The sequence below is a fragment of the Cygnus atratus genome, chromosome 5 (genome assembly GCF_013377495.2).
Source record: "Cygnus atratus isolate AKBS03 ecotype Queensland, Australia chromosome 5, CAtr_DNAZoo_HiC_assembly, whole genome shotgun sequence".
In the NCBI taxonomy this organism is placed as follows: Eukaryota; Metazoa; Chordata; class Aves; order Anseriformes; family Anatidae; genus Cygnus; species Cygnus atratus.
The window spans coordinates 2,505,122-2,519,078 of NC_066366.1; the positions used below are offsets into that span (position 1 = coordinate 2,505,122).

Sequence of the window (13,957 nt, forward strand, 5' to 3'; positions counted from 1 at the left end):
ACAAGAAGTTTCCTTTGGGCAACTCTGCTTTGCAATATTGCTCTGAGATGCAAGCAAACAACTCATCTGTAGTCAACAAGTTCATATACCCTTGTCAGAAGGAGTCTTGTTCTTGGCCACAGCCTTTACAAAATAATGCTGACTGGTTCAGCTTGTGGCCTTCACAGAGGACAAGCCCACCAGCTCCTCTTGGTCTGGGACTGACAGTTGCAAAACTCTTACTTTTATCTGCAGTCCCCCCCCCAAGGACAGCCTTGGTATGCTTTGACTAGGAAAGTTTAAACAGCCATCTGATTAAAGAACCTGTGTGAATTAACCATTTGAACACAGGAGTAAAGTGCTAGAGTGAATATGCCACCTTAGCAAAGTGAGCAGAAAGCAGAACACACTATTCAGCGTCTTTCTTCAAAAGCACAAAATGTTGATGTGTACCTTTGTCCCTGCTGTAGCACTTTATGCAGCTCTCCAGGGGATTCCTGCACAGGTATAACATCCTATTCTGTTTTGAAACTGTTCTGCATTGCCTTATCTAATAACATGTCAATATCTTCATTTTTCTTCTCTTTTGTCTCAAAACAAGACTTTAACCCCACTATAAACAACATACAGGAGGAATGTGCAAATAACTTGCACCAATTTTATGGAGTCTCTGTACTGCAGCAATACCCTTATGCTAGGTATTGGACATAATGCCTGCCTCATTTCTGTTTGCCTAAGGAAGTTCAAAACTCTGTAAGGCTTTAAGTAGGCTTCAATAAAACGGGATTGCATCCAGAAATGAATGTGGTAGAAGGGAAAAGCAATACAGGTCTCATTTATCTGTTGGACACTTTGGGATGGAAGTGTGAGTTGTACCAGTGTAAATGAAATGCTCCAATCACCTTGTCTAGGCACAGCTGCAGCAGTTCCAGCCCTATTTCAGTGAGGGTGGCACACCTGGCAAGCTGTACCAAGGTTAAACCCAGCTGCCAGGAGTACTGTAAGTGCATAGGAGGGATGTACTAGGAGAGCTTTTCAGTTTCAAATAAATTAGTAAAGACCGTGATTCAGGTGAGTAGATCACATAGCTACAGATTGATTTGCTCACTTGAAAATGAAATGTCGGAGGCAAAAATTCCCCATCTTGGCAGGTGTCAGGTAGAATAACCAGCATAGATGGAGAAGTTTGGCGAGAGAGATCAAAGAGAGTTGGCTTTGATCTTAGCAGGGAGCTGCAGGTCAACTTGAAAGTGATGTCAAATCCTGGCTTGGTTTGGCATACTCACCGTTGTATTCTTAACTTTTCCAACCACAAACAATAAATATATATATACGTGTGTGTGTATATATATAAAAATTAAATTTAGAGATTTTCAGGATGGAAGCAATGGAATGGATTTTCTTTAACAGCTTATTTTTTTGTTTTGTTTTTATTAAAGGAAAGTCTCTTTTTCATGGCACATCCCTGTTTTGTGTTTAAACACTCTGGCTTTGTTCGCAGTTTTGGTCATCTTTACATATTGCATGCACATATGGCTGCCTTTATGTTGTTTTCTGTGACTAATCACCCATTTCTCTTTCAGCTCTCTCTTACACCTTCCCTCTTGTCTGCACATAGTATTGAATTAAAATAGTTTCAGGCAATTTTCCTGAGCTGGATGAAATGGCATCATCCTGATTACCAAGGGACAGGTTGACCTACAAAGTAGAGGTGAATTAATAATCACCTTAATTAATAATTTGCCTTAGGCAGAAACCTTGCCCTGGTGCAGTCTCTGCTGGTGACCTCCTTTGTGGCGTTGTCACACACCGTTTCGGGGTCTAAACCTTTCATTAGGTTGATTTGCCTTTGCCTTTACTCCAGGTACTGTTCTTCTTTCACTTTTAAATTATGCAGCTGACTAAAGAAATAGATGACCTGCATCCATCCGAGTGTCTCTTGGTAGTCATATTATGCAACAGTAGCTGTGGTAAAGCTCAGCAGAAATGGACTTGGTATCCTTGTACAGTTCCCAGTTTGTTAGTTTGTGCATTTGGGATCTCTTAGTTCAAAACTGTAGAAAACATAGAATAACAAGGGGGTGGGGAAAAGAAGGGGTGGCTAGAGGAATTTCTAGAGGCATACACGTATGTGGATATTAAAAGCAGATCCCTAATGATATCTGGCATTCTCATGTCATTAATCATCCTTCCAGCAGTGCAGACAGGTCAGTGCTGGGAACTTGGATCTGGACTTGAGTAAACCTTGGACCTGCTCTTCTATTTTTATCTTTTCCATTCTTAATAGCTTAGAAAGTACAGTAGGATACTAAGTTATTAGATAATAGCTGTCAAATAAACTGTCTTTCCTTATCATCACCATCTGTTTTGATTAGAATTTATCAGAAAAAAGATTTTATAAGTACAAGCATGGACCTGAAGCTGAGGAAAATCTTTGAGTTTCATGACAAGTGAGGAGATGAATAGGTTGTCATGCACCGGTTCTCCATCCATTATTTTGCCTTATATGATCTTCTTCAACTGTCTTTGTGAAACCTTTAAGAGGATATTTGAGTCAGCCGTGGGGATTCTTCATTTTAGTCAGACTGTAAATCAGTGGAGTAAGTGCTGGTATAATAAAAGGTAAAGGCTTGCAGGATTTATTGCAAACACGTTCAAAGATCCACTTAAACTGCACAGTCATTGTCTCCCTTTAGTACAGGATTTGACTAGAGATTTGGAAAACTGCAAATGTGCTTTCTGTATAATTTGTGGAGGTAGAATTTCAGTAATGGCTGATGCTGGCATAACACAGGTGTATTTGTCTCCTGGTGGCTAAGGCGTCTTTTTAGTGTTATTTTCTTGTCAGTCCTAGTTTTGGTGCAGTTTGTTGCTGCAAGATGCAAGGTGTGTTACAGTGATATAGTGTTGCCATCTTGTTGAAGTTGTGGAACGTCTTCACTGGGAGGCAAGAGTAGATTGACTGGTGACCTTCAGCCTGGAGAGGAGGGGAAGAAGTGGTAATAGAGGTCTTTGAAATTATGGGTGGAACAGAGATGGTGAATAGGGAAAAAAAAACCTTTTTCAATTTAAAAACTAATAGGCATTAAATAAACCAGAAGGAGTCAGGTTGAAAAGAAGGTACTTCCGTGTAGCATGTCTTTCAACAATGAAACTGACTGCTGCAGGAAGTTGTGGTTACACGAATTCATGGAAGAAAAAACTACCAAAGGCTTTTATCCACAGCAGCAAAATCTGTGAGGCAACAAGTCTTTAGCATTAGGCTGGCTGAGTAGCACTGCGGCTCATCTTATCCTTACTTCCTTCTCTAGGCACCTGATAACGGTCTTGGGCAGTAACAGAGCCAGGACTAGGGGTGCTCTTTGGCCCAACACAGTGGGAACATTCTAATGTCATCTGGAAGAGAAGCCCTTTATATGAAGCAAATACTAGAGCATTTGTGAAACAATTGTTAAACTTACCGAATGAGACTGGAACCCTAGCTCTCAGTGAACTCCAAAGACACAGCTTTAATCCTTCCTTGTGAGTCACTGATGTGAAAGGCAAGGAGCAGGAGGTTAGGAAAGCACCTTATGTGTAGCTGAAAGTGACTTAGCAATTCTGGCAAGAAGCAGCTCTGTGAAATCTTATTACCTCTTCAATGGGAGACAAAGGAGCTCATAGTGTGCAACAGGTGCGTGACCGTTTTGCGCCAGATGTCTTCTTTGTTTGACTGCACCATACCTAAGAGGATGGCTGCAACTCTGAAGAAACCTTAAGAGAACACAAGTCAAAGAAAAGGCATAACGGTGTTTGTATCTCCCTACAATGGCTTGCTTTTCTTAACAAATAATTCAATATTTATTTGGAGTCGACTTTGTGATTTATGCAGAATTTTAATTTGAATTCATAAATTAATTCATAAAGTGTTTGTCCTAATCTTGTGGTTGCTCCAGTGCAAAGTTAAATGTAGAAATGGCACCACCAGCTCTATTGACTTAAAAATCACACCAGTACTATATGGTATTAAAACAGGCCTACACTTAGTTTATGAGGTCATGCTCTGCTCAGCAAAATATAGGTTTCAAACTTGTAGTCTGTTTAGTCTAACAGGAAAAAAGAAAAGATTTCTGAACAAAACTAACTGGAAATAGAAAGACTGTGTTCCTGCTAGATGGTGTTTCCCCGATACAAGCTGGGTCTGAATGAGAAACAGAATAAATATTAAGATGCATTTTTACTTAGGAAAGGGTTTTTTTTGAATAAATTATTGTGGTGATTTTAGTAGTGTGTATATAAACAGACTGCCATAATCAGCTTGAACAAACATCTTTTTAGTTTAATGTCACTGGACTTGATTTGGGAATATAGCCAAAGCAGAAGCCAGTCTTTGTTCCAGTTGTGTGAAAGGACTATGTGGCTATTAGTCTGGGACAACTACGTCACTATAATCAGGTTAGTTTCAGCACAAGTTGGATTTGTGATGTGGGCTGCTGTCTCTCCACCCAATCTGCACAGGAGCAGTATGATTCTCACTGAATTGGAAAATCCTCTCCCGCCGGGCAGTTGTGATTTAATGACCTGATAAAGTGTAGGTGCTGATGTCCGCGGGCCAAATTTCAGATGCAAGTCATCTGAAATTTGTACTAGCATAGGATTACATCTGCAAATTGCTGTGAGCACAAAGTTGCAAGTTCTTAGTCTCAAAACATTCATAGAAGTTCCCCTTTCTAAATACTTTTTGTTGGATCTTTGAATCTAATTACTCTCGTGTGAGTAAAACTGAAATCTGGCCTGATGCTGATCCACAAAACTTTATTTTCAGTTCATTCTGTCTGCTTTAGTTTCCTGATATCTTTGAAGCGGTGACTTCTGTGCACAATAGCAATCAGATTTCCAGTAGGGTATCTTTGATCTCTGAGTTGCATCTCTCTTTTTGCCTGGAAAGAGCAGGAAATAACTGAGCTGGATACCCACAAACCTCTAAGTATAGGCTTTGGTTTTTATCTCCTAGCAGTGTGTGAGGCCATTTCAGCTGTCACCAACGATTTGTCAGCTCCATTAGTCTAATGCGCACTGAGATTTGCTTGTACTGGCTTTGTGGCTCAGACCTTCTTCAGAATTTAATTTAATGGGACAGAATTTTAATTGGTGGGAACTGGCTTATCTCCAGTGAAGGCAATGGAGATACACCACGTAATCCAAATGACTATCCAGACTTACACCTCTCCAGAGGTAGCTACACAGTGTTTCTGCTTAATTGTTTCTAGTTCTTTAAATTAACACACAAAATGATGCCTTGTATTTCCCAACCAAGTGATCCCATGGGGTAAAGTTATGCCCAAGTTTGTCATGAATCCAAGATTATTTGCTGCTCTTATAGGTAAAATCACTGTCTGAAATGCAGGGGGAAGGCTCCTCAGGCTGATGCCGCCACCCGGTGCTGGCTCAGCCAGAGATCAGGTCTGGCCCTGCTTCCCCAGGGCCTCGGCTTTGCTGTAGCTATCAGCAGCTCTGTAACGGGGGCAGATGCTTGCCGTCTGGAACAGCACATACCTGATGCTTGCTTCTTGCTTTGGGCTGTCACAGGTGATTCAGTCCTAGTCAAGCCAAATTCATCCAGTTTTACAGCAAAAATCTTTTTTCCTAAGTAAAACTAATTCTTGTACGTATTAATACATATTAATAAACCCAACTGAGATACTTTCTTTCCTTTGAAGAAAGAATTATGTGGCTGTGGCCTGGGCAGAAGATTAAGAAGTATTTTGTCTTAGGAACTCAGACCTTGAAAGTTCTTAAATAGAAAGAATTTGCACATGTGTCTGGCATTAGGTTTAGCTGATACACTGCTGCTGTTGACACTCAAATGTGGGTGTCGGTTGTTCACTCTGCTGGCTTGTCCTGGGAGTGCTTATTCTCTTTCTTTCCATGGTAATTTTTTTCATTTTGAAGGTGATCTCATATCAGGAGAAAAACCTGTCTGTATAGGGAGAAGTGTCGTCTTAGTAGAGGCAATGCCAATGCAGTAGTTGGTGGTCGTATAGGAAGATTGGTTTGTGGATGCAGCTGTAGCACCTTTTGCTAACCAAGCATTTTGCTTGATGTTACCTGGTGTGCAAGAATGATTTTAGCCTCATAAAGTTTTAGCGCTTCTGTTATTGTAACTCTCCACCCCTAATAAATCAGAAAAAAAAAAACCAAAAAAAAGCACAAAAACAAAACACACAAAGACCGAACACACAGTGAGTTTCAGCTCTGTGTTAAACTCTAGACATGGTCCATGTTTCTTGTCAGGACATTTACCCAGATGGAATCCAGTCTGCCTGTACTGCCAAATGAGGGATCTTGTGACTAATGCACAAGAGCTGTGTCCAGAGCCAGGCTCAACGCCTTGGGCAAATAGTCTCCATACTGTGACTGAGAGTGTGGATGGAGATAACTGTCTGTGGCCACCACAATGGAGCTCTGATCTTACCATAGGAAAAATATAATTAAAGCAGTAAGGTAAACAAAGTGATTTTTTAGTATTTACCTTTTTTTCATGTGAATATGAATTTAGAACTTAGGATATTTCTTACATGTCTTGAGTTTTCTGAGTGCAGAGCACTGTGAAGAAAGTAGTAACTTGGAAATCAAAGTATGCATCTTCAGCTCCCGGGCATGCCACAAGAACTTCGTGTGCTCCCAGGCAGTCTGTGTGTTTCAGCCATCCTAAAATGGTGCAAACATTACTTTTTTCCTCTCTGTTTTTTTTTTCTCCCTAACATATTTATGTTGTAAGTTCTTCAAAGTGTGAGACTCCCTGCGTTGTTCCAAAACAACCAGGCTTTGGTCTTATTTGAAATTCCTGTGTGTACAATTTTCCCAATACTTACTATGTGTGATTGCCATTGTCTTAGCATAATTATGATAAAGTATTCTCTCATCTCCTATTCTTTTGCTTACTAAGCATGTGTGTGGTGTTGCTTGAGTGATAGAAAAACTGCTTCTTTCCCTTTTATGTATGGCTGCATTCAATTATGGCTTTCATCCGTAAGCAAAAAAAAAAAATAAAATTATGGGTGAAAGGCTCTCTCTACCTGGGCACTGAAGTTCATCGAATGGTTTAAAGGAGTCTCCATAAAACATTAGCCATAGATATTATGTTCACCTAAACGGCTCCTTGTACTTGGATAAAAATTTCTGGGTGGATGATGTGCACATCCCTGCTTAACAGAAAGTTTAGCGGGATGTTTGGATGCCACTGCAATTTGAGTTACAATGATGTGTTGTGGGAAAATATGCTGGTGTATTTGCTGCTGCCTCAAGTCAGTGCTGACATGCTCACCAAAACTCCATGAGTCACCCATGTAGACTTTGTTAGAGCATCAAAGGTCCAGGGGTGTGAGTGCGGCCGCGTGCTCCTGGGGCATCCTGGCAGGGCCAGGATCTTGTCTCCACCGCTGTGCACGGCTTGCGGCAGCAAGGCGCTCGGTGCTCAGCTGCTGAGGTGCCTCCTCCTGCTGCTTGGAAATACTGGTGTGAATCTTGTAAGCTCTTGAATTTGTGAAACATGACCCATAGAAAACATTTATTGTTGCTTTAAAAGGGAGTCAAGTTTTAATAACTTTGATAGAGAGCTTGAGAATGGGATGAATCACTATTTAATCAAATTCTGCTAAGAGTAAGCAATATATTAAATTATTGGAGACACAATGACAAGCCATTTTTTTTTCTTTTTCTTTTTGCCATTGAGGTTTAGAAAACAATACAAATCAGCTTCAGCCAAGCAACTGGGGAAACTGAATAACTGATGTGAAATCCATTAGCAAGTATTGTACTCCTTTAAAGCAGAGACAGCTTGAACTGTGCAGTTCACAAATTTTCAGAAGGTCGGTTCCCAGCAGCACAAAGCTACCTCTGGTTCAGAAAAGAATACGAAGCTGTTATTTACCCGGTGAGCTTGGAGGTGCATTTGAGAGAGAGCTTGGGTAGCTCAGCCCTGATCTGGGCCATGGGAGATGGGAGGACGCTTGCTGTTGTCAGGAACAGAGACATCGGCAGTGGGAACACATCAGAGCACTGATTAAAATGACCCTGGAATTGGGCAAAGCTTGAATACGGGCTTTGACTTTGTTGTTGCCCATCATCTCTGTCAGAAGCGTTGGTGGAGTGCTGACTCGTGATGCTCTGAGACGTGTGATGTGCCCCCTTCCTTGTCGTGTTCAGAAGTGACCTCAGGGAGGTTGATCAGAGTATGTATGTTTGAAATCTCTTTAGCAGGGTTGCAGAAATACTCTTGCAACCACAGTGGTCTAAAGATGTGAGAGAAGTGGTTTGTGAGTGGTTTGTAACAGCTTCTAATACGATCAAGAGACAGAACTGAAAAAATGGACCTACTTCTGGACACTTTGGACACTTTTCAGGCTTCCTCAGTTTGTGGCAAAAGCTAAAGATGGAGCGTTTTGCCACAGTAATTCTATAGCTGGCTATTTTGTTTCATTTTAATTTTAGATGTCAGTTCAAGGAAGAAGAATTATGTACTTTAAGTGCACTTGTCAGTCAAGCAGTTCACTTTTTCCCAGTTGGAAATTCTGTTAATGTATCTGTCCTATATGCATAGGGGGGAAAAACAAAACAAAACAACAACAAAAAACATTTTTTTTTTTGGGGGGGGGAGGGGAAGATTGCATTTTCTTCATGCAGCTTCAGATCAAGTTTGCTTTGTTTTTATGTAAAGGCAGCAGGAACATAGCCTGGCTAACTAATTCCCAGTGCAATTTAATTCTCATGGCACTTTTAATGCTTTGTTCTTTTATATGTGGAAATCATATGTCGTCATTAAAAATACTTTTTCCCTTTTATCAAAGTTTATGTTTGCTAAAAACACTGGAAAATAATTTAAAAATGAAAGGAAACAAGTCTTTTAAAAAGCAGAGGTTTGTAATTGACAGGTTAGACTGAAAGCATGTTTAATGCAACTGTGTTCTGCTACAGTAAAAAAACTGCTTAGACTAACACTGCAGTCCTTATTTATTTAATCACTGATGGTTTCTGTTTTTACATGAGTGTACACAGTAATACAAAGGCTTGAACTGACCTATTACATATATTTTTTGCAGCAAATTATTAGAACAGCATGGTTTTGAAAACTTTTCTCATGTCTTTCTAGTGCTTTTACTGCACTGAAATGTAGTAAGTAAAAGCAGTAAGCAAGATATATGCTAAAGCACTTAAGGGAGTCCCTATCAATGCAGCATCAGAAAATCAGATCAGGAGTCTTATGTGAATTTGTTTTTTTTTGGGGTGATGATAAAAAGTTATTCAGAAGTCTACAGGGGATACTGCATAGAAACTGTGTGCATAACATTTTAAAATTATCATGCCAATGTTTCATTTCTTCTGGAGGAAGTTGTTCTTAGGAATGAAAATCCCATTGCCTTCCAGACCAGGGAGATGCTGGCGATCTCACTGAATAGACCAGCAAATATACAAGTCATGAGCTTTCCTAATGATGCTTTACGTTCCATGAGTACACTGGCAAATGGGAGATGGCAGATAGCCTGTGTCCTTTCGAAACTGTTGGCAGAGACTTGAAAGCATTTGCATGTGGATTTTTAACCTCTCCCTTTCCTCCCTAGACAGTACTGCCATCCGTGCGACTTCAGTGTAAGTGGTCATTCAGGCATGCTTCTTTGCTCTGTCTGTGTGCGTGTGGTTTGGTGCAGCTGATACAGCTTCTAAGATTTTGTTAGCGATCAGCAGCCTCAGGTTGAAGAATGAAATGTAAACTGTCAGTCCCTGCAACTTCAGAAACGAAACCAAATGAAAGCCACAGAAGTTTTCCAAGCTGTAGGCAATCAGAAGGAAACATTTGGCTTTCCAGATTTCTCACACGCCTGTCCCTTCGAAATCAGCATGTCAGATTGCAGAGAAAGGCTTTGGTAGTGCTAGTCTCGTTAACCATTAATACCAGTTTCCTCCCTTTAAGTACACAAAGCGACAGAGATTTGACAAATGTCCTCAGACCATATGTCATTCATTGCTTGAGAAGCGAAGCAGCGAGCTTTCAGGAAGTGCAGAGGATAGAGCAGGTTACAAGGGACTGGACGTGGAATTCCTCCCTTTCCATTCTGCACCTTTCCCAGAGGGAAGAGCTTCTGAGTAAGTCTGGAACCTGTGTGCTGGAGTGATTGCAGTGACGGACAACTGTGTGCTTGCCAGAGGTGTGAGCGGAGGCAGCGAACTAAAGCAGAAGTGGAGGAGCATGGAATGCTGTCGCAGTGGATTCCTTAATGTTCTTTGCTAGTTTTGCAGTTTAATGGGCTTTCTACTCACAGGCAGAACTCAACAGCAGCTCTCTGCTCACTAAAGATAGTGATACAAAGAGCTTTATTTTTGAAGTTTGAAGCTCTGGTATAGGACAAGGGACTTGGTGGAGCTAAAACTTGATTTTGCTCCCCATCTCTTCCCCTCCTTCTCCACCTCTCTTGGGCTCTCAGACAGAATATAATTTCTCTGCCTGGCTAAATGCATATTTCTTGCCTTGCCTAATGAGAATCCATTTTTTTCTCCTTAATAGTTAAAGGTAATTTTTAAGTTATGCAGCAGTATTTGTACCTACACCTTCTGCCAGTGTTAAATGTAGTGCTGATGGTGCACTTTTATGTTTTGTGTTGGCCTTGATGCCTGATTTAAAAAAAAAATAAATGTGTTGTAAGGAACTTAATTTCTGGGGCAAGAGACAGCTCTGATATATATATATATATATTTTTTTTTTCCACTGAATAAATAGCAGAACTCTTATGGGTTTAGAAAAAAAAAACCAACACAGCATTTCAGGCTAAAGCCTGTGGGTCTCTGTGTCATGTAACTTAGGGTCAGAACCTGGACTTCAGTTTGTTGCTCCAAATATTCTGTTCATGAGCTGAGAGCCCATGTGTAGTCTTTAAGAGAGCAGTATTTTTTGCTGATGAGCTTATAAACATTTAGTTGCTTTTTCTTGCTCCCATCATACATGCAGATTGGTATTGCTTCATTTGCTCTGTATCATTCCAATTTTCTTGCTGCTTTGCCTGATGCTATCACCATGTCTTCCTGTAGAGACATGAGGGTTTTTTTAGGCTCTGTCCCAAAAGGAAAGGATGAGAGAGAGAAAAAATGTGTACTTGGTTTTAGTTGCTCTAATGCATTGTGTATTAAGTAACCTTGCAGTTCTTTATTACTGTGCAGCATTCCTGTTGCATGGCAGTGGTAGCAAATCATTTTCATCCTCAGGGGCATAGTATATGCAAATTCCCATATAAGATATGAGAAGTAAAAGTATATTGGCCAGCTCCTTATAAAAGCCAATAGGCCAACAGAAGAGCGTAAAACTAAATCCACAGTTTTATAAGAAGCCAAGGCCTTGTGAGAATGAAATATTTATAACGGAAATACAAATCCCCCAGATATTATCCCAACTCCAAATTTAGGCTTGAGATCCCACAGCTCTTGTAGGTGTGGTGATGAAACGTGGTCTGGGAGGCTCATTTCAACTTAGTGAGTAATGCACATGCTTACATTACTCTCGATCATGGTGAGGAGAGTGTTCAGGAGCATCGCTCCCTGACCTAACTCTGCTCCTGTTGACATTTATAGTGAAATCTCAGTAAAAAAAGCGGAGAGAAACTAATGTCTAAACCTTTGGGAAAATTTCCTTTAGAATATGGTTTTTACTATTGTTAAGCACAGTAATCAAGTGGCTGGTCAATCTTCTGCTTGATATTCAGTGAAATTCTTCTGCATTAAGGCCAGGGTCAAGTTATATTTGGCCTTGACTGGACTGTTATATAGATAAGTATGATAGCAACAGGCATTGCAAATTATAGGTTGGCTTCTCCCTTTTTTTCCCCTTCTCCCTTTTTTTCCCCTTCTCCCTTTTTTTCCCTTCTCCCTTTTTTTCCCTTCTCCCTTTTTTTCCCTTCTCCCTTTTCGTGTGTTTGTGTCTGCCAACAAATTGGAGAATAAATAGATCAAAAAATTGACTTGAAACTTTTTTTTTTTGATAAGTGTATTTGCTCCAGCTCAATGCTTTAAATCTTCCTATAGTAATGAGTTTTACATCAGTTTGCATCTTTAGCAACTTTTCTTTGCAAACTCGTGATTTGTGCTGATGCAAGCCAGAAGAAAATTGAACCCCAATTCACAGATATTTGTGAATTCAAGCAATTAAATGAAAGAGGGCCATCACTGAAGCTGAGAGAAAATTCTCTCCTAAAGGCAAGAGAAGTATTCCATTATTACTCAATCCACACAAATCTATGTGCACTGTAGCATGTACCAAGGGTCATGTTTGTCTGTCATAGCTGGAATTTATTTTGCATTCCATGGGGTCAGAGCCACTGAAGAAAATTGATGATAAGAAAGGCCAGCGCTGTAAAGCTTCAAGTCATTCCTCCTCCAGAGGCAGAATACAGCCTCTGAACAGGAGACACACTAGTTACCCAGCTGACATGTACAAGCTAAACTCCTAGTATATAGTTTGCTATTTCACCTGTGTTCCTTCGTTCTTCTTACTGCAGCATATGTAAAACGCGGTGTTTGGCAGTGGTGGTACGGCTTGTATGCGATTACACGAGGGATGTCAGCTCACAACGTGTACATCATAGTGGGTCAGTTTAAGCTGTGACAAGCAGTGGCACCTTCTGAAATGCTCTTTGTACCTTCCGTCTGACTGCAGTCCTGCGGCTGGCCTGTGCTGCAGCTCTGTCCTCACTGTGCTGGGGAACGGCAGACTGGAAGCAGGTTTCTTCTGAGCATATGAAGTGCTACATTGCACTTTAGCTTGTCTTTCTGGTATTTAGAAAGCAGCAAGTTCCCATGAGTTTCCTGCCTTCTCCCTTGCTTTGGCACCAGCACTAGCCATGTTTCACTTATCAACCATTTCAGATCTTTTCTGCATTTTCAGGTGCTGAAAAAAAATCCTGCTTCTAATTTTTTTCTTGATGTTGTTCATGTAAAAGTCCCATGTTCTGGCAGATACTGCTACTGTTCCTCACTACAAAGTCTGTTATGAATGTTTGTCATTTTCTTAAAAAAAAATAAAAATTTAACTCTTGTTAGGAAAAACTGTTTTGGTCATCTTCAGGGACTGCAATGAATGTGAATGTATGGTTGGGAGAGAGAACTGTCTGGGTGTGATCCCATAACTGACTGGGAAGTTCAGAGAGGAAAGTAATAATTCCCTTTATTATGGTGGAAAAATAGTCAAAAATTTAGGTACACAGACCTTTGGAGCACTAGGAAGGTGGAAATCCACTCTTTGAAGAGACAAAGGAAAGAGGGTAAAATTTATAAAACTAAGCTGAAGATGGAGAACCAGGCTGCATTTCTCTAGTCTTATCATTGTGAGAGCAATATAGGAACAAACAGAAAGCTGTTAGACTGCTTCATTGTTATAAAAGAAACATTAGAAAGTGCCCTTGTGAGGACAAATATGCTTTCTCAACCATGTAATCAGGAGCCTGCTGATTATACGCCGTTGTTTCAGCTTTGTGCTTACACAGGAAGAGTTTGCACAAAGTGGAACTGAGTTGCTGCAGTTGTCTTGACGAACAGATGGCACCCAGCTATTGCAGATATGAGACCCCACAGAGGTCTGAGTACTCCTTAGGCGAAGTTTAAAAACAGAATTACTCCTTTTTTTCCTCTGCTTTACATTAAATGTGAACTGCCTTCACCGCACAAGGGCTTCAAGTGGATGGCAGCCTGACAAGGTGGGTTCAGACAGACTGTACTCAGACAGGGCTGATGCTGAGGTTGTTCTGGATTCAGGGAGGGAATGCAGGAGGTTCCATTGTGCTGCATTTATTTATTTTAATTTTATTTTGTTTATATTTTATTTCATATGCAGTGCATTAACTCCAGAAGCTTTGAATCACTTTGGTGTTATCCTGTTGTGACATATTGTATTTTCTTACTGGGTCCAGATCTCTCAGGCCTCAAACTTTCTGCATTGTGATATTAATAGTTGAAATGA

General features: G+C 40.5%; 1 protein-coding gene across 1 annotated transcript in view; it reads left to right on the top strand.

The window, feature by feature from the left end:
* Positions 1-13,957, top strand: part of DENND2B (DENN domain containing 2B) — a 123,922-nt gene that overhangs the window by 38,684 nt on the left and 71,281 nt on the right.